Source organism: Myotis daubentonii, chromosome X (assembly GCF_963259705.1).
Source record: "Myotis daubentonii chromosome X, mMyoDau2.1, whole genome shotgun sequence".
NCBI lineage: Eukaryota > Metazoa > Chordata > Mammalia > Chiroptera > Vespertilionidae > Myotis > Myotis daubentonii.
Window position 1 is genome coordinate 29,012,289 of NC_081861.1, and position 21,606 is coordinate 29,033,894.

The 21,606-nt window shown below is 38.6% G+C and overlaps 1 protein-coding gene and 1 pseudogene across 13 annotated transcripts in view; both read left to right on the forward strand.

Annotated features, from left to right (window-relative positions):
- LOC132223443 (transcription factor BTF3-like) overlaps positions 1-3,933 on the forward strand; it is a 65,733-nt pseudogene extending 61,800 nt beyond the window's left edge.
- Positions 3,934-10,208: 6,275 nt separating this feature from the next.
- The window catches only part of MBNL3 (muscleblind like splicing regulator 3), a 124,361-nt gene continuing 112,963 nt past the window's right edge, over positions 10,209-21,606 (forward strand). For 4 of the 13 annotated variants that reach the window (XM_059679379.1, XM_059679387.1, XM_059679388.1 and 1 more), the window contains exon 1: positions 11,179-11,330. The gene's annotated coding sequence lies outside the window, so the exon portion shown is untranslated. Of the gene's footprint in view, positions 10,409-11,178; positions 11,331-12,104; positions 14,036-21,606 lie in introns of those variants that run through there. The other 9 variants (XM_059679382.1, XM_059679385.1, XM_059679383.1 and 6 more) reach the window with 6 other exon arrangements.

The window sequence follows — 21,606 nt, forward strand, 5'->3', positions numbered from 1 at the left end:
ATAGAATGAGAAATCAGCAGATTTGTATGGAACCACAAAAGACTCCAAAATAGCCAAAGCAATCATGAGAAAAAGGAACGAAGCTGAAGGTATCACACTACCTGACTTCAAGTTATACTACAGACCTAGTTGGTAGTTTTTTGTGTGCAAGATAGACGATCCCTGAAGCATTTTGAGACTTCTGTCCACTACAGGTACTTATTTTCTCAGCAGGTACTTCATAAACATCTGTTGATTGTGTGCCTGGCCCTACACTATGTGATGTATGAAATATGAAAAAAATAGAGAAAATAAACCATGCAGATGCTGGTTTTGCCAGGCTTTAGCCTTCAGCAGCTCTTCAAATGCCCTTTCCCTCTTTCCGCTCAGCACCATTTAATGTTCCTTCATCTGCTGGCTTTATGATCGAGCTTCCTGAAGCTAAGTAATCTGATCAAAGTAATCTGCTAAAGTGTTCATCCAGCTAATGGGTTAATGTGTTATTCTTCGTGGGTAATTTGTTCATTTCTAGAGGGGCTTTTTTGAAGACATTAAAGCAGCCGTGGGCAAACTACGGCCCGCGGGCCGGATCCGGCCCGTTCGACTGTTCTATCCGGCCCACGGAGCCGAAAGAGCGGAGGGTTCTCTTGCTCTCCCCTCCGCTCCTTCACCAGCAGCAGTGTTAACATGTATTAGTTCACACAAACAGTACATCCATGCTTTTGTTCCAGCCCTCCGGTCCAGTTTAAGAACCCATTGTGGCCCTCGAATCAAAAAGTTTGCCCACCCCTGCATTAAAGCATGATGACAGAAAATTTCAAGTCTCACTGCAGTCTGGAGAGGAAGAGTGCCCCTACACAACCCAGGATTTCAGGATTAATCTCTGTCTGGTTTCTATAGTCATTTGCAAAGTCTCTCTGGTGTCAATGCTATTTTCTTATGGCTTTTGTTATGCCCCACCCAAGGTAGGATCAGAGAGAGAATGCATGATACTTCTCTTCTGTATATGGAGCTATGTTCTCCCTGGGCCCATGAAGAAAGTTATTCTGATCAAAAGAGAAGCTGATAATGGAATATAGGCAGCATTCATGATCTGGTAGGCAACATTCTAAGTGTTTTACATAATGTTATCTTATTTAATTCTCATCACAAACCCCATGAAGGAGGAACTATCATTGTCCCCACTTTTCAAACAAATAACTGAGTCACAGAGAGGGTCATTTGCTCAAGGTCACACTCCTAGTAAGTGAATGCAGGCAGTGTGGCTGTAGGATCTGTGCCCTTAACCACTATATTATACCAATCAGCATCTCATGTTTAAGTTCCACCTTCTTATATAGCATCAGCAGATAGACCTGACATAGCCATCAGCTCATAGACTCACCATTGAAGAACACATTCTCATTCTATATCCAGAATATTTCAGCCATGTCCCTGCTTGGAAGGACAGAGACAGACCATTGATCCAGCACTCTGACCTTGCTAATAGAAGTCCAAGTTACTGTGGGGCTGATAACACCTTCTTTCTTTCTGTGTTGCACACAAGATCGACAAGGAACTGCCTCTCACACCCTCCCTCCCTTCACTCCAAAAATGAAAGGGATGTTTAAATCTGGTGGCTACTCTGGAGACTTGATGAGGTATAGTTGAAGTGTGACCAATCCTATTTTCTATAAGTAAAAAGAAGATTTACTAAATTCACTCTCCAGCACAACTATAGCCAATATCTTCTCTTTTCCTGACATGCCCTCTGAATTCCTTCTTCTAAGCCAATGTGCACACTGAGCCTCCAAATCTGCAATGTCTTCCCCCTTTGATGAAGTGCTAACTATGTGCCAGTCATTGCATGTGCTTTCAAAACCTTGTTATATTTAATCCTATAATACACAGGCATACCTCAGAGATATTGTGTGTTTGGTTCTAGACTACCACAATAAAGTGAGTCACATGAATTTTTTGGTTTCTTAGTGCATATAAAAGTTATGTTTACAGTATACTATAGTCTACTGAGTGTGCAATTGCATTACGTCTAAAAATTGTGCATACCTTACCCGGCCAGCGTGGATGAGTTGTTGAGTGTCGATCGATGAACCAGAAGGTCATGGCTCGATTCCTGGTCAGGGTATATGCCCGGGTTGTGGGCTCAATCCCCGGTGGGGGGTGGGGGGCATGCAGGAGGCATTTGAGCAATGATTCTTTCTCATCATTGATGTTTCTATCTCTCTCTTCCTCTTCTTTCCTCTCTGAAATAAAAAGATAAAAAAATAAAAATAATAAAAAGTATATATTTAAAAATGTGCATACCTTAATTAAAAATATTGCATTGCTAACACATGCTAACCAACATCTAAGTCTGTTGGAAAAATCATGCCCAGAGACTTGCTCTACTCAGGGTTACCACAAACCTTCAATTTGTAAAAACAAAACAAAAACAAAAAAAAACACATTATCTGAAAAGTGCAATAAAGAGAAGCACAATAAGATGAGGTATACCTGTATGCTATAAGAAACATTCTAGAATTGTATGCATTTTATTTATGAGGAAATCGAGAGAGATTAAGTTGTCCAAGGTCACTATAAAAGGGTGAGGTGAGCAAAAGTATGTTTACAGTCGTGAGTAAGCAAAACACAGAGTTTATTCTTGAATTTATTCTTGTAATATATATTTTTCCATACAAACAACTGTATACCTAATTTTGCCCACCCCTGTATTTCCAATAGATTTTTTTAAATCTCCTGCCCATTTGCTGCATTTGTTCATTATGAATCAGTATCATCTCAGGTATTATGATTAAGGATACCTGTTCATACTGTTCATACAGATATTACATTCACAATATCATGAATGCAAAATACAAGCAAGATTGTAATTATTGTATTAACATGTTTCATAGAGGTTAGAGCATGTTTTTGCATGACTAGAAATCAGATATTTAGAAAATTGAAAATTGGAATAGCAGGGTTTCCTATACACGTGAATGTAAAACTTTCATATTTATGTTCATTCTTTCTGTGATGATAAATTCACTGGAATTATGATATGAAGTCTTTCCACTTGATATAGTTTACAGCTCTGCAGAAGCATTTGATTTGGCCTTGGCCATGAATATATAATTAAAATATAATTAAATTCAGATGCCTTTAAAAAAGAATTCAAAAGTAATTAATTCAGCTTATTCACTTTTAAATGAACAAAAGCAATATTTTCTTCAACAGATAAAATAAATAAAATACATTTCTGTCCCTATTTTAACTACTCAAAGAACAGAACCACACAAAGAGCTAAGAAGTATAAAAGGGAGGAAAAGGTGAAGTAGGGGGATAGGAGAAGAGAAAGAGAGACATAGCTGGAGCTAGCTGCTGTCTTGCGTCTCAGCATGTGTGCACTGTTCTCAGCCGGTCTGCTCAAGAGCCTGCTGAGCACCAGCCCTGTCCCCCATGTGGCCTCTGTTTCCTCTCCAACAAGATAAAAGCAACTATCACGAACCAAGAGAAACTAGCCAAACTGTAGGCACAAGTGTATGTTGGTGAGAAAGGAACTGCTCACAGAAAGAAGACTGTGGCTCACAGAACAGCTACAGCAGATGATAAAAACTTCAGTTCTCCTTAAAGAAGATAGGGGTAAACAATATCTCTGGTATTGAAGAGGCGAATATGTTCACAAATCAAGAAACAGTGATCCACTTTAACAACCCTAAAGTTAAGACATATCTGGCAGCAAACACTTTCATCATTACAGGTCATGCTGAGACAGAGCAGGTGACAGGAGTGCTACCCAGCATCTTATACCAGTTTGGTGCAGACAGTCTGACTAGTTTAAGGAGAATGGCTGAAGCTCTGCTCAAACAATCTGTAGGTGGAAAAGCATCAATTGCTATGGAAGAGGATGAGGATGATGAATTTCCAGATATTTTGGTGAATTTTTATGAGGCTTCCAAGAATGCAGCAAACTGAATTGTCAAATTCTGAAGAAGATAAGCTTAAGTTACTGGGAACTGCTATTTTATATTATGACTGCTTTTTCAATTTTTTAAAATGGATCTGATAAAATCAAGATCGCTAATATTTTTAAGCCTAAGCTCCTTGGACACTGCAACTCTTTTCAGTATTTACTTATACACAAGTTACTCTTTGCAGTTAATGGAGCTGAACAAGCCTGGTAATAAAGTTTGAAACAAAGGTTAATAAAGTTCTTTGCAAGGGGAGAGAGAGAGAGAGAGAGAGAGAGAGAGAGAGAGAGAGAGAGAGAGAATATAGAGAGAAATAAAGAAAAAGACAGAGGACCAAAGACATATCCATCCTATATAATAAAAACCTAGGTGGGATCATGCCCTTGCGTGATGCCCTCATGTGATGTCATCACAAGATGGCCACACACACAGTGGAGGCAGGGCCCAATGGCCACTCCACACTATGAGGCCTGGGGATCTTACAGCTCTGCGCTGCGCGGAGGAGACTGGTCCCAGCAGAGGAGGCGGGTTGTGGCAGGAGAGGGCAGTTGTGGGTGATCAGGCTGGCAGGGGAGGAGTTAGGCATCAATAAGGCTGGCAGGGGAGTGGTTAGGGGGCAATCAGGCTGCCAGGCATAAGCGGTTAGGGGGCAATCAGGCAGGCAGGCAGGCAAGCGGTTAGGAGCCAGTGGTCCCAGATTGTGAGAGGGATGTTTGACTGCCGGGTCAGGCCTTAACCAGCAGTCAGACATCCCCTGAGGGGTCCCAGATTGGAGAGGATGCAGGCTGGGTTGAGGGACATCCCTCCGTGCATGAATTTCATGCACTGGGCCTCTAGTAGAAGATAAAAGATCAGATATTGAGACATGCAGGGGAAGATAGATAGAAGTGGCAGGACATGAGAGAAATACAAGTAGTTTATTTAAAACCGAGGTCTAATTCTCACATTAAAATATTTCTTCAACATAATAGTGTTCTTCAACATAATAATTAAACAGATTTTGAAAGTAATAAAAATTTAAAAACATTTCCCCAGTATTAGCTTTTTGAAAAACCTAGATCTAAATCTTTGGGTTCTCCTGATCATTATCCTTATGAATACTCTTGGATCCAATCAAAGTGAAAAAAATAATTTTGCATTGTAACCTCCTATTAATGTTGTCTCTTATACAATTTTCTGTTTTCCTACAGTGTTCAAATTATTTCATTGAATTAATCCTATATAATAAAAGGCTAATATGCAAATTGTCCCCACGGGGTGGGAGCTCTATTGACCAGGAGTTAGACCGACCAGGAGTTAGACATGCACTGACCATGAGGGGGCGGCGTGGAATGCAGCGCTAGAAGCAGGTGGCAGTGGAGGTGCTGCTGGCCCCAGTGGGCCCCCTACAAAAGCGGGACTGTAGAGGGATGGTGGAGCAGGTGAGCGGGTGGTGTCAGGCCAAGGTGGGTGTGAAGGGAGGCCCTGACCAGCAGATGGCAGCCACTAGGGACCCTATCCATGCATTAATTTCATGTACTGGACCTCTAGTATATAATAAATAGCTCTATCATTCCCCTCTTGTTGGACATCTAAAGCTTTTGATATTTAAACTAAGGATTATTTTTCCCTTTTTTGAATTATTACCCAGAATTGGGACCCTTGGTTCCAGCACTATGAATATGTTTATGATTCTTGACCTAGTTCGAAAAGCCATCAGCAACTTGAATGAGCCTGTTCTTCCAGAACCTTACAATTTTGTTTTGTAAATTGTTATTTTTGTCAATGAAATTAAGTATCAAATGGTGCGTCCTAGTTAGAACAATGTCTGTTTCTTCTAGCTGTGATGATACCCTTTGAGAATCCATCTCTTGGTGATCTAGTAATGGTCTTGTAAATCTGCAGAACCTGTGCATACAGTTTAGATGCTATTCATTTATTGATAATCTTCCTAATATTTCCAATATTTACTCTTTGTTTTGAGAATGATTTTACATTTTTGTATTACATAGTACTCTCTGACCAGTATTTCCTTTGCAATGTTTTCTGTTACTTCAAAACTTTAAAAATCCCCAAGGTTATGTTAAATACTCCAGTCTAGTCTTAATATATTTTTTAGTTTCACTTAAATAATTAGGTTTTTAGTTCATGTAGAAGAATCATTTTGTACCTCCTCTACATATTCATGAGCAGTTATTGCAGGTGAATTTATGTAATAATCAGACCTTTTTCCATTGTTTTCCTGCTTTGTCCATTAAACATTCAATTCTTACTTTTACTAGAGCCTTTTCCTGGTCTAATTATGCTGTTTAATAATCAATATTTCTGATTTGCATCAGAATTTTGCCATTTCATCTATTGTTAATTTATAATATATTCTAGTATTTGATATTCTTTTAAACTTTTGTTTCCCTATATATTAATGTACAATTGCTACTATAAATTAGTATGATATAATTTTTGAAATAAAATTCATTAGAACTATTTACATTTCTTCATTTGAATTGTCTACATCTCTAAGTCAACCTGTGAAGAAGTATCAATTTCATGCCATCTGTGCTCACATTCAGAAATGAAGTATGACTACATTTATTCAGATTTTTCTTTGTTTCTGCCTTTAAGTTTTCATATTATTTCTCTTGCTCACACTTTTGTGTATATATTTACTTATTTCCAAACATTTTAATGTTTTTTGCTTTATTGTAAATGTTACCTTTTCTCCTTTTGATTGGCTTACTGGTAGATATTTTACTGGTTTTTACACACTTACTTGTATTTTTTAAATTGTATGCTATAGTTTTGTCTAATCATTTGAAGTTGATTCTGTGGCTTTTCTAAATATATACTACTGTGTTGCCTGAAAATTATCTTTCTTTAATTTCTTACTTCCAAATATTTACTTCTAATTTATTTGCATGCCTTACTACCAAAACAAGAATTTCTCAGCAACACTAAATTTATAAATGAATAAAAGTTCCCTGTTTTAGTCCAGTTTTTGCCTTTGTTTTCCCAATAGGTCAGAAATTAGTTCTATGTTTTTTGAATATACCTATTTTATCATGCTAAAGGATAGTTCACTAATTCTATATTTAAAATATGTTAGCCATAAAAAGAAATTGGATTTTATCAAATGCCTTTTTGCAATTTACTAAAATGATTATACATTTGTCTACAGTATTGATTGGTATTTTTTGTCTGAAATCATCTTTACATTTCTGGGGTAAACAATACTTGATCAATACTTAAATTATTTTAATACATTTCCTCATTTTATTTGTTGAATTTGATTAAAATGCCCATATCAATGAGAGGTAGTGTGACATACTAGAAGGAGCAAGTGTTTGAGTTCAAATCCAACTTGACCACATACTACCTGTGTTCAGTATTATGTAGTAGTTAAAAGCATGGGTGCTGCCTTCAGAGACAACTAACTTTGAGTCCTGGTTCTGCCACTTAATAGCTTTGTTACTTTGAAAGAGCCTCACTTTCCTTTTCTTAGCATAGAAACACAATAATACACACCCTATAGAGATCATTGTGAGAATTAAAAATGAGTTAACTTGGGAAACTGCTTCTTAGTAGAGTGCCTGACATGTAGTATTTCCTCATCAGGCATATTCCTAAGTGATAATAGGTTATGTTTTTATTATTTTAAATATATTTTTATTGATTTCAGAGAGGAAGCGATAGGGAGAGAGAGACAGAAACATCAATGTGAGAGAAACATCTATTGGTTTGCCTCCTGCAAGTCCTCCACTGGGGATCAAGCCCACAACCTGGGCATGTGCCCAGATGAAACCAAACCTGTGACCTCCTGGTGCATAGGACAAAGCTCATCAACTAGCCCAAAATACAATAGGAGAACAAGTATTCAGAGACTATAATGTACATACATTATTTTGGGAACTCACCTAGTGGATCAGTCACTATACAACTCAATTTTCCTTGGGTCACGCCTTCAATCGTGCCAAAGAGGAAGAAAAGGAAAGAAAAAAAATGTTAGCTAGCTCTAACCACCCTACTAAAGTGGAAAGTAATTCCAAGGTGAGTCCACCCCAGAGAGCAAATAAGCCCTTTTAAAATGCTGAGGGGAGGGGACAGCAATTTCCTACCATCTCTGAAAACTCTCTAGTGACCTGTTGCATGGAAATTTACCTAGCTTCATTTGGGCAGGTCATACCTCCCTGGATAAAAGGAGGACATTTACGAGGCTAAAATTTGTTTATAAGGTTCCTCTCCCCTCCAGTGTGAAAAAGGGAATAATAAAGCCTCATTTGCAACTTTCACTGGTCAGAAATTTCAATCAAGACACAATGTTAAGGCTATGCTATCCTGAGAACTAGCCAATTGGCCTTAAATTTCTGATCAAACAATTATTTCAACAATCTGAAACCAATCCAGTTTATATGGGATTAGGGAAACCCAGAGTGTCCCAGAGGAGAGGGTGTTTGCAGTGGTGGACAGAGGTAAGAGAACTGGTGTGGACCCAGGTTAGGCTTAGTATAAAGACTCCTTTGTTGACTCACTGTGATAAGAGTTCCTCATTTGTTAGATCATTGGGAATAATGTTATATAATTCAGCTTTGCCTTTCTCTCCAGACTACTGTGGTAGCCAACACCTCCTTATTTTAACTGGTAGTTCCTGGACTGCCAAAGCTACTTCCTATATGCCAGCCAAATTTGACTTTTAGAGTAGTGCAGGTAATTTGGCAAGTTTGAAGGGAGGTGGGGAGAGGTGGTTTCGAATTAGAGCCTCTCTTATTCCTCCCCCCCCCCTCCAAATAACCAGAAATTCCTGGCTTCTGTTGGACTTACACTAAGATTCCACTCAGTAATACAAACATATCAGACACTGTCCTGAACACTGTCCTGATAACTTTCACAGTGCACGTCAAACGCCACGAGGTTTTCTTCTCAGGTATTAAATTGTCCCAGTGTTCTCCTTCTAACCATTATGACCCTGCTTCTATTATCTTGCATTTAACAAAGAGGTTGATTTCTTGCCTAAAATTAGCTAGAAATTTCTATTTTGATTAGTCTGGCAGAATGGAAAAAAATATAATTAGCCGGAGAATTCACTTCACTCCTCAATCTAACTGCTGCTTAAATATCTCCTGTGATGTCTTTGCACTTTCTGCGGAGCATCTAGACACCTCTACGAGGGTGAAGCAGTTCATCGCAGGAAAGCAGCCCAGGCACTGCTAAGCTTGTCACTGAGACTCCTGCAAATGCGTGTGTTATCAACTACGATTGTCCTGGTAAAATTAAATAAAAGCATGCATTTATTATTGTAAGGCTCCAATTAAGAGACAGCTGGGGTTCCTATTACACTTGCATTAAGTTGAAACCTGTAATTTAGTTGTCCAGATGCACACTTTTTAATCAAAATATAAAATTGCATTTGCATTTCTTATTTCTTATTCAAAAGTATCTGGAACTCTACCTTAGGGCTCCTCCTACCCTTCAAACTCTGTTGAAGAAGGGGAACTATTCGCACATATCAGCATTTCCCTCTGTGAGATTCTTAGAGGGAAATAAAGACTGAACAATTTAAGAAGAGAAAGGACCCAGAAAAGCAGCTGGTGAGTATTTTCCTTTCCCCTTTCTTTTCCTTCCTTCCTTCCTTCCTTCCTTCCTTCCTTCCTTCCTTCCTTCCTCTTTCTTTTCTTTCTTCCTTTCTTCCTTCCTTTCACTTTCTTTCTTTCTTTCTCTTTCTTTCTTTCTTTCTTTCTTTCTTTCTTTCTTTCTTTCTTTCTTTCTTTCTTTCTTTCTTTCTTTCTTTCTTTCTTTCTTTCTTTCTTTCTTTCTTCCTTCCTTCCTTCCTTCCTTCCTTCCTTCCTTCCTTCCTTCCTTCCTTCCTTCCTTCCTCCCTTCCTTCCTTCCTCCCTCCTTCCCTCCCTCCTTTCCTTCCTTCTTCTTTTTTTCCCCTGCCTTCAGTGAGCCCATATATTTATTGACTAAAGCCATTTTTTTAAAAAAGAATTACCTATTTCACCTTACCTGTATCTGAAATGTTTATAAGACTACAGCTTTGCATCACACTGCATTTCTTATTGGCATTTTAGTTCCCGAGGCTATAGAAACTTTGCTGCCTTCCACCTCCACCCATGTGTGCAAGCTGTTTGTTTTCGCTTTTGTAAAACCTGACCTTATGATTTGCCCCCCTTCCTTTAATAATGAAATGACAAAGAGCATTTGCGGTGGGGGCTGGGCCGCGGGTTTGGGGCAGAGGCGCCACACCCCCTGAGAATAAAGCCCGCGCTGCACTCTCTGAGAACCCTGCACGTATGAACGGAACCACACAAAGAATATAGTTGGCGATGAAACAGCGCCCTACAGGAAGAAAGTGCCCGCACTAGGAGCGTGATCAGGAGCGCGACTTTTTGGCGCTTTTTGGGGGGAAGCAACGAGCAGGAGGCAGAGGACGGACAGCCAGAGGGTGGGCGCGGGCGCCCGGGCGGCACACGGCGACTTCCCACCAGTCCAGTTGCGGGAACCAGGTGAGGGTGGCGGCAGCTGTGCGGGGTGCGCGCTACCTGGACGGGTGGGGCGGGGCCGGGCGGCCCGGGGCGGCCTGGGCTCCAGTGCCCACTCGCAGCTGGGCTACTGGGCAGAGTTTCGCAGGAGTTGTGGTTTTGGCACCCGAAGTCCCCCCACTAGCGCCGATCCCTTGTCGGGTCTGCGGGGCTTGGAGCACCGGGAGGGCGGGCGTGCTGGGCCAAGCTGCTGGTGTCGGCGGGCTCCGCCAGGGGACAGCTGGTGGAGGGCACGCCTTTGGCCGGGGCGGGCGGGGTTTGGGTCGGGGTTGCCATGGCAGCCGCTTGCCAGGCGGGAGCCCCAAGCCAGCCTGTAGCCGGGAGGGCGCTGGGGAGCTCCGATGTGTGCTCCAAGCGGACTGAACCAAGAGCATGCAAGAAGGGGGGAGGCCGGCCCGTGGCCCCTCTGTCCCCCAGCACGCCGGATTGCCCCGGGAAAGGGCCCCCGTGTTTTGGAGAAAAGAAAATATTATTTCTTCTGGGCCTGAAAGTAGGCTTGCAAGTTCACAGCGGGGTAGAGGGCAGAGGGGAGCGGGCGGATTATCACCTCCGTCCGGGTGCCCTCGTGTCCGCGTCTCTTGGCGTGACATTTTATACCCCGCAGCGGCTGAGTTGGAACCGGGTTGCACGTCCCAGCCATGAAGTTATGTAGGTGGGGCGGGCTTTAATTTGCTTATATCTAATGATTTCAGAGCCTCGCTTTAAAATGGCGGCATTCAGTATACACCCCTGCTAAGGGCTCTCTGGGCACCTGGGCCACCTCGCGCAGCGCTGCTTTTGCTTCTGTAGCTAACAGATGGCATGTGCCGCTGTCGCTGTCGCTGCCACTGCCTCTGCCGCTGAGAGCAGGACCTCTTAACCTCAGGGTTTGCTCTCGCAGCATCAGGTAAGGCTGGAGATGAGTTGGGGTTCCTAAGAGTGGCTGCCTTCCTAGGACGCCAACGAAATAAAATGCTTTTTAAACTTTATTTTTTCCAAATGGCAAAAGAAGGCAAATTAACCCTGCAACTTTGTTGCAATTTTAGGGCTTTGATCTCTCGTCCTCTTGTTCGTCCTTTCTCTTTTTTCTATTTTCTTCTATTCATATATATTATCTATTACATATAGTAATTTAAAGAAACTTCTTGCATGGCATAGCATCAGCAAATGCGTTTAACAACTAATTTCGCTCATGGTCATGCTACATCAGGAGCAATGCCACAGCTTCCTTTGCAGCCCTTGTCTTTTCCCGCTCTAGATCAACGCATTTGGGCAGCTTCCTTGTACTACCTGCATCTGGAGGGCATGACGGTTGATTTTAGGAGACTATTCAAATTATTAAACTATGAAAAAACTTTAGTTTTCAGCATTTACACAATAGGCTTTTATGGTAAGAAAACGAAATTAAATCAAGACGAGTAATGAAAGTTAACATTAAGTGATTCATTTGTATCGTTTTATCATTACTGTAGTAGATCTATGTGTTTTTTCTGACTACTACCCATTGATCTGGTATAGAGCGAGACAACCGTGAGGGTGAATTTATTGTGTTGCTGTTTAATTAAGGGAATATGTTTTAGAAGAGTTCTCTTTTTTTCTTAGATGTTCTTAAATTGCTAGTGTTTGTAAATGGGCACCGATCCCCTACATGTATTGTGTGCATAGGAAAGCTTCAATTAAAACAAATCTATTCCAAGATTTAATTTTGAAATGATTGCTCATTTTTCACTATGTTGACTCCCTAGTTTAATCAATAAGTCTTTGGCTGATTACTGATAAAATCGTTGGAGAGCAGACTGTTGAAATACTTATACATATAAATGATTAGACATCAATTCTTCATACAATTCATCTACGAGGGGTTTCCTCCCTCTAATGAAAGGCATGTTAACAATAAAGTTTACCAGAGACCTCAGAATTCTCTGATTATATTCACATTTTCTCTTTTGCCTATGCAAATGTTAAATACTTTTAAAGTTGTTTAAAATTTTTTTTCCAATATGCAATATTTTTGGGGGATGCCTTCATATTCATAGAAACTTTCCTAAACATCGCCTAAAGGGACCTTTGCCCATAGCCCAGGTAATATAATATATCTGTCTACTTTTTACTTCTCCCCAAACAATAGAAGCTACTTGGTTGGCACTGTCTTGCAATTAAATTTAGCAAGCTTCTGGGATGTGGGGGGAAGGTATTGTTTACCACCTATTACAGAACAGTGCAGTTTTCTTGCCCAGGTGCTAAAGTGCCTAGAAAGAAAAAAGTGAACTGTGGAATTTACTATATAATAAATTTTGCATCCGTTTTTCGGATGATTGTTGAGAGGAGTGTATGGAGCAATTCATTGCTTCACATCTGAAAGAAGAGTTCCTGCAGGTAGAGCAATAGATACTTGCAGTTTTGCAAGGGGTGGAGCGAGAGGTGACCAAAAGCAACTTCTCTCCTTTTTAGTGATTACATATTTAGATCCCAGTTCAGCAAGCTTTGCTTCCTCATGTGCTTGCTGCCTTGTTTGCTGAAATACTTCTGACTAAATGCATCCTTTGGGGCGGGGTAGGGGGGGGAGTAAAAATACTAAACCTTGAGGCCAGAATAGACAAGTTAAACTAGTGTCAGAAACCTTAGAAAGAAATTTTGCCAGTATCTTCTGCGGCTTCCTATAATGATGGCATTGAAGACCGTGTATGAAGGAGTTTGTAAAAATAAGTGAAGGAGTTTGTAAAAATAATATTTTGAAAGATAATTGATATATAGGGTGTCCCAAAAATGTATACACCCTTTACAGCTTATAGCTCAATTGATGTTTCTTTTTTTTTTTCAGATTTAACCTATTGGAATTAATAATTATTCAAAGTGTGTATACATTTTTGGGGTACCCTGTACTACTGGGCTAGAGGTGGAAATTGCATGTTTTACTCTACTTCTAAAAGCTAATTCATTTCTCTAATTTCCTTCTCTGCTTTTAGCACCCATAATGATTCCCAGGATTATTATAAAGTACCTTTTTTTCCTCGACTGTTTACACCAGGCATTTCATAACAGCTGCCTTTTAAGGGAGATAAAACCTCTGATTATGAGCTGGTATCCAAAATATCTTTGGTATTCCCTTGCACCCACCCTTTACCTAAGCAATACTTTGCACAAAGAAGGTGCTTAATAAATTTTACAGTAAAACAAAACAATGAATCATTTGTAAACTCACAAAGGAGCAGATTTTGTGCATAGCTTTTAATTTAAACAGAAGACATTTTTGTGTACTTGCAAGAACCTAAACATTTAAAGTAGATTAGAATGTACAGACTCTAATTGCTTGAATTCTATTTGCCTCAAAAAAGGTTCTCTCGCTTTTCATTGTACTTCCAGGCACTAGTGTAATTTATCCTTTTGACCAGTAGTTGCATTATTATTGGCCCAGCTCTGCAATACGAAAAAATAATCACAGCAGTTTGGGGAAAAAAAGGTTTTGTCTGTTGAGGCTGTACAGTACTACACTTGTTGGGACAGTGACAGTCTCTTGGCTGCTATGCAGATGCTGACAATATAGTTTGAAGTACAATTTTGTTCTTCGCCCACTTGTATTCATATGTGAGATGGAGTGGAAGGAAGAAAGAGGTGAGAAGATTTTCATTCCTAAAATTTTATGCTTTTCCTGCTTATAGCACAATAAATTCAGGAAGGTAGCTGAATTTTTCTGTTTTGAAATAAATAATGTTGTCCGGTAGGATTACAAGCAGGGATTGGGCAGAACAGACAAGAATAAGTTACAGTAGTACATGTTTGACAAGTAATTTGATTCTGTAATTAAATTCAGATAATGGTCGCTGCTGTGTTAAAACTATCAAGTGTCTGAAAGAGCATGCAGGCTATGATCACCTTTACTTCATCAAGGTGCTTCCCTGCTGTTAAGTTTTCTTATAAAAATGTTTAGTAGGTTGAATAGATGGATTTTCCCCCATTTTAAATGTATGTGATGTCAAGAAAATATAAATCAGAAGTCTTGTTTCTTTGTGGGATTTGTATTCCTATCACTTCAAAAATAGAAAGAAACCTCTGTCTCAGATAAAATGAGGTGGACATTTTTCCTCTATAAAAATATTTGGGAGCAAATGGTTTAATTGCCAACCAACCAAACAACAAACAAACACAAATTATGACCAAAAGGAAAGAAATTAGATCTATATTATGGGCTTTTAGATCTTAAGGAAACTGGGGGTCTCCATGGCATCCTACTCTTTCTGAACGGTTGTATATTGTCTCATGATAGCCAAATAACAATATTGGAAAGGCAACTTTGAGAATTAGGATTAAAAAGGTATCGATTACATTATCAGGTGTTAATAATATCCATGTGACCTAAAATAGATCAGAAAAGATATTTCCCCAGATCATTCTAGTACAGGCACAATATAGTATGTCCCCCAAAATGTTATACACACATTTCGAATAATTGTAAAGGCAGTGTTTATTAAAGTACATTTCATTTTCAAAACTGAGCTATCAGCTATTAAAATGTGTATACATTTTTGGGACACCCTGTATAAATCCATCATTTAGTTCTACTTTGTACTATATTGAGCAACTCTTTTTAAAGGACTGATGGGCAAAGTAATAACTAGGCAAACTGATGAGAAGTATTTTTATTTGAGAAATAAAGGTACTCCCAATTTGTATGGGCACATATACACAAGCACATACATGTGCATGTGTGTGCAAATTAGTTGTCATGTTAGAACATTTTATACAGCTATGCATTGACTTCTCCCTGGAGGTTTATAGGAAAACACCTATTTTTACAGCATTCCTCCCATTTTAAGAATGAAAGAAAAAAGGTTCACAATAAACTATAATTAATTTTTGTATTAAGTGATGTCTGCCAGGCTCAGTAATAGAGCCAGGACTCTGAATGCTCAACTCCAGGCAGGTAACTTTCACAAAAAGATTACATTGCTCAGAGCTCAAAAAGAAGCAGGAATGAAATGAAGCTTAACATAGGTGTGTGTGTGTGTGTGTGTGTGTGTGTTGTTGAATGTGAATATACAAAATGTACCTGTGTGTATATGTACATTACATGTTCATGTATATACATATATATTATGTGTATATATAAACGTGTATATTTATGTAAGTTTGCATACATAAATACATGACATATATATATGTATATATTCTCCCTCTATATGTATATGATACTTTTCAAGAAACTCAAGCATGTAATCCCAGAACTCTTTATTCTTTATAACAGCCATAAGAATAAAGTGTTGAGGAAATAAAAGGAGTCTGATTAGAGTTTTAGGAATCAATTAGACATGCTTGTTAAAATATTATATCCACTCTCAAGCCCTACTTCCATCAGCATTAAGTTGTCTCCTGAGTAGAAGTGATTTGTTTCCAATTTTAGGCAGGAGGTGTGTGTGTGTGTGTGTGTGTGTGTGTGTGTTTTAATGCTCACAGTGGGTGAACTACAACAGCTCAGAAAGAAAAGGCTTCCAATTGAGAAAAGTGGTCTGATCAGAAATTCAGGGGGTTGGTACTAGAGACTTCCCGCAAGATAACTGATCTCCTTAGATGCTTAGAACATGGGAGCATCCTAGAGACAGGCAGTTTGCTGGATCTTGTTTTCCATTTCGGATCACTCAAATTGGCTTAAAATTATCTCCATTAGATTCTTTGAATCCTGAGCTCCTTGGCATTGCCCAGAATTGGTGTGGAAATTTGAGAAAGGTTTCCCCGAATATAGGAGTATATCCTTATTAGGCAGGTTACTGAGTCTCCTTAGCTCATGGACCCAGTGCCTGGCACATAGTAGAGTCTCAGTAAAAGATTGTTAAGTAAATAGAATAGTTTTGTCTTTCCGTTTGCTTGTGTGTGTTTTTTAAGAACATCCATCCCGTGATTTCAGGTAGCAGTATCTCTATTTTTTTTAACAAAAAAAATCAACAACAATAACAAGAGCAAAACAGACTGAACACTAGGTTGAGTGTTGTCCTGCTTGAGGCCATAGTAGCAACTAACTAACAAGTTCAGGGGAAAGCAAGCAAGAGACCTGGAGGATTTCACCTCTACATCGTATATTTCTTCTACATCCAAAGTAAATCAGTCTTCAGCTAGAAGTCATGTAGAAACAGTTCTTTAAACAGTTTCAGCAGGTAAAAAGGAACAAAAATAAGAAGTACTGTGACTAAGATGCCTCATGTCATGTATAGTTTAGAAAGTGATGAAGTCACAGATGAAAACCAAAAACAATACTGGAAGCTGTCTCATTTTCAGTCAAACACTGATTGCCCATTTAGAGGTTGAATTTGAATAGGTTTTTATTTACCAAGATACAGGTATAAATAGAACCTCCTTTTTTAATGTTTCCAGAAAACAAAGTCTACATAGTAGAAGAGACAAGAGCAGCCATTTCAGATCCATCACAATTATCTTTTGTGCCCAGAGGACCATCAGTCTTTAGGCACAGCTTTTGCAGTCTCCCCGTATGTGGCAGTATGAAGAAAACAAACGAGGTGGTTTTTTTTTTTAGGGGTGGCCTGTTAAAAAAGGAGAGTGAAAGAACCCTAGAGCATATATTTCATCTTTTGTAGTCTTCAACCTTTACTCGGGAAAACAAAACAAAGCAAAACAAAAGCATTGTGTATAATATTAGCTTGGGCATGTATCTCATAGTATAATTCTTCAGTTATTTAAGGCTTTACAAACTGAGTAAATGAAATTGTCCCATAATATTTTTGTCACATAATATTAAGGTGGCTGCTTTATTATGATTGGATTTATGTACTGTATAGTGGTTTTTCTGAGTTCTATTAAAAATATTATAGAGACATTCAACAAGACCTACAGCATAGTGATGGAGATCACATTTCATCTCAGTGTCCTAGTGGAGTTTGCATTTGTCTTCTGAAAAGTAGGCATTCAATAAATGGTCAAATTGTGGGTGCCATTTTGTTAAAGGGTTCATTGCTGTTTCTTAAGATTCTTGCTGTCTGTGATTGATGGGGATCCTTAAGAGGTGGACTGTATTTCTTTTCAGACGTGATTATGGGGAAAATTTGAATTCCCAACTCGGTTATGTCAGCATTTTCCCTAAGTAATTGGATAGCTTGAAGAAAATCATTATTAGTTCACCGAAAAGTATGAAGTGAAAAATAGCACACATTATAGGGTCACATTTTATGTCTAAGGACTTCAAAATACAGAAGAACATGGGGAGTGGGCAGGGGATTTGTGTAATCTGATCTGTTTCATGAATGCCTGGAGCAGTGGCCTCAGCATCCCATAGAGACCATGTCAGTAGGGTTCTGCTGGCTTTCTTAAGCTAGGGTCTGGTCTGGACTCAGATTGACAGGCTCCCCAAGGGAGGGAATTTTTTTTTTTGTGGATGACTTTGAGTTTTGGCGGAACAAGCTGCCCTTCTGCCACTTATTAATCCTCTTTCTTAGAAAGATAAACTTGGTATTGCTGGAGGACTCATTTATACATACTTAGAGGTTCAATGTAGAGATAATATGAGGGCACAGTGCTTTTACTTTCTGACTGAAATTCCCCCTCCAGAGCTCTTTTGTGAGTGAGAACATGACAAACTGGAAAATATGGTATAGGCCTTGACATTTTATGGTGCTGGAAAACATGAAAATACCTCCATGTGTTGTGGAAACTGTGATGATTATGATTATGATTATGATGATAATAATAAAAAGGATCTAAAATGTGATTCCCTTAGAAAGCTGTCATGCATGCATACACTTTGAAGTTTCATAAGTTGTGTTGTGGGAATGGTGAGAGAGAGAGAGAGAGAGAGAGAGAGAGAGAGAGAGAGAGAAGAAACTCTAAGAAGCTAGTTCCTCTTCTCAAGGATATTGTAGTCTGCAGTTCTGTCTTACTAATCTGATGCATGAAAATTGTGGTTTTGAATATTGATTCTAAATTAGCAGGAAAGTGTCTGATTCTAAACACTTTAACATTTATTAATGTAGTCTATTTTTCCTTTATTTATTAAAATGCAGAAGTTGAACTGACTGGTTGTGTGACCTGTACAAAGTAAAAAATTTTGGTAAAAGTGACATTTTTCACTTTCAAGCCTAGATCATATAATAGCCTTCCATCTATCCCCAAAGAAATTTCCATAATTTTTTAGCTAAGAAAACAGTTCAGACAGAGACACTCAGAAATGGTGACAAGCAATGACAGGAAATGCTGGTTGCATTGGTCTCCTTCATAACTTAGGGAGGCCACAGCTGGCTGATTTGCTTTTAGCTTCCTGTTTGGGGGCTGTTTGGGTCAAAAGTAGCAGTGTTTTCCATATAGATTTTTTTTTTTTGCTTTATGCTGTATGGCTACAATAAATCTGTCACTGGACTGCGTGTTTTGTATATTTTATGGACTGTATCATGTGGTTTGAGTTTAATTTGGAAGGCAATGCTTTTACAATCAAGATTCCACCCCACCCCCACACACACGTGCAGTTTTAGGATCTGGGATTGTACCAGCCTTCCAAAGTTTATAGCTCTATTTACACAATAGTGATTGCTGAGGAGGGCATTTCCTGGCAGTTAATGAGTGGTTGGAAAGGCCAACAGTCCAAATCCAGGGAGAGAGGGCCATTCATTAAGTGGCACAAGACGGGACCAGGACACTTTTATCATGAAGTGGTGAGGAGAAAGTGAAACCACATTCTGCCTTTGAAGAACCCAAAGCAGCATGGACAGAGCTAGACTTGGATGTAGTGCCTCCTGACAGAAAACTGAGCTTCTTTTCATGACAGAGACCAACTAATATTTCCATAAATTGTCAAATTAGGACTTGGGTGAGATGACCTTTAAGTTGATGAACCCGTGGAGAGGGAACAAATAAAGATGAGGGCCCTGAACTTACCGAGTATTAACTGCCTGAAGATATTCAACTCACAGATGTTACAGTTACCTTAAAAACCTTAAAGCTCACATGAATGAGTTTCCCAATCAGTTGTATAACTGATCATTGCTAAAATGGACAGGAATTGAGAAATGGAATTATCTATCTTCAAGTTCAGTTTAGCAGGATACAGATGCTCCATTTTGATTCCCAATATAATGAAGGTAACTAATATACATGGAGGATGTCTTGCTTTTTGTGGAAGTACATTTGAGAGCTGAAATATTAACCATTTAACCTGTGACATTCCCAGGAAACAGTTTTATCCCCCGTATAATTCTTGCCTGCTATAAAGCAGCTGAGGTGTGAAGCGTTTGGCATTGATTTAGAGCAAAAACAAAATAAGACCAAGATTAGATTCACATCCAGGAATTCCTGACTTCCTGGCCTGCCCTTCACTCCCTTAGCTTCCTAAGCTTTCAATTTGCCAAAATGTTAAATGTTTATAAAAGATAAACATCTGTTTTACGATCTTTAGTAAATACTTCCACACAAGGAGGTTGGGTGACACCCCCACTCCAGAACTTGGCTTGGTCCTTTACCTTGAAATTTTAATTTATTTCATATCTCCCAAGCTTGGTGAGGGATGGCAGGAGTGGCCTGGACCTCTATAATACAGGCAATCATTAGAGTCCAGCACCTGGATTTCTTCAAGGGATTGAGTAATCTGTCACATTCAGAACAAACCAAATATTAAGTTTCATTTTTGGGTCTGGAAAATGTCATTATATGCTTTAAATATTCAGTAATCCAAGGATTGCTCGTCATTACCAGTTCACAAAATAAAAGCACTTTCTGAAGTTTAAAATACTCTACAATTGAACTGTATACTCATTACTGTCGTTATTATTAGGTGATGCCTTGAGCAGGTTTAAAAACAATACAGTGGCTGGATGAACTAAACAAATATTTTAAAACATGATTTTATTTTTGAATAATATTGAATTTGAATGTTAATATACATTAAAATTTTGCTAACTCAAATTAAAGACAATGTTCTGAATAAAAACATGTTTTAGAGTAAGAACAAAGGTTTTTCTAAATCGATGTCCTATTGGCCTGAATATTAACACTCATTGGAAGTAGCAATGCAGCTGCATTTAAATAATGATCCCCAAACCTTAGAAGTTCTTGTTCTAAGAGGTTACATATACCCTTTCCATCTTCTTGACATTATCATTTTGTTAAACAAACTGTTTCTTTATAGGTTATCCAAAATATATATATTTCAAGTTGGTTTAGGTTCATTTACCAGTCTGTACTGGTGGCATCAAAATTAATTAAGATATACCCTACTATATGTGGAGCCAACAACATTACTTTGTGATATTAGAAAAGCCTATTTGTTCTATCGTTGTAGTTTTCAAGTGGTGAGCAACAACTCATTAGTGCATAATGTATTCCATTTAGTAGGTTGTCCCTGGCATTTATTTTAAACAAAATATAATAAGATAGACAATAAAAAATATCAGAATACATCATGAAGTAAGGTTAGGTATTTTTGGTGACGGTTATTTAGGATCTATGCACATGTATAAAATGTATGTAAAATGTATTTCTCACTATTTTTGCTGTAAAAGGTTTAAAAGTTAATGCTTTAGTGGATGTTATTTCAATTTGGGTCAGAAATGTTTTTTCCATTTTTTTTTAAGGGAAGGAGACAAAGTAGGCTGGGTGCTTGGGTGCTTACACACAGTTTTGTTGGTTAAGTACCTTGACAATTATGTGTGTGTTTCTCAAACTGAGAAGACATATTTCTATGCTAAGTATACTATAAGATTTAATGTCTATGGTATTTTGTAGTCCCGAGGGGGCATGTACATTATGCAAGTACTGTGTATTTATCAAGTGGTATTACTAGATCACGGGACAGAATATAATGTGAGCTTGGAACAGAAGCCAAAAGAGGATGTCTTAGAAAAAAAAACACACCAAAAATCTTGGAGTGGGAGCATATGAGGTGCTTCTAATAGCAAAAATCCCTCCTTATTTTAGTATGAGTTAAATTTAAGTTAAAAGAATTCAAAAATTAGTTTTGCTTTTTACAAATTAAAAGTGGTCAGTCGCATGAGAAAATGTTTGCAAGAATAAAGCTGTTTTTAAAATAAATATAAATGTACATGTTTACCATGCATTAGAAGAAAACCCGTGAGTGGCTTTTTTTCTGCATTCAACAAAGGCATGCATCAAAATGAATTTAAAAATTGTGGTTGGAAGGCATAAGCTGAGAGGCTGCTAAATATACCTGAGATAGTGATGGGAATGATTATACA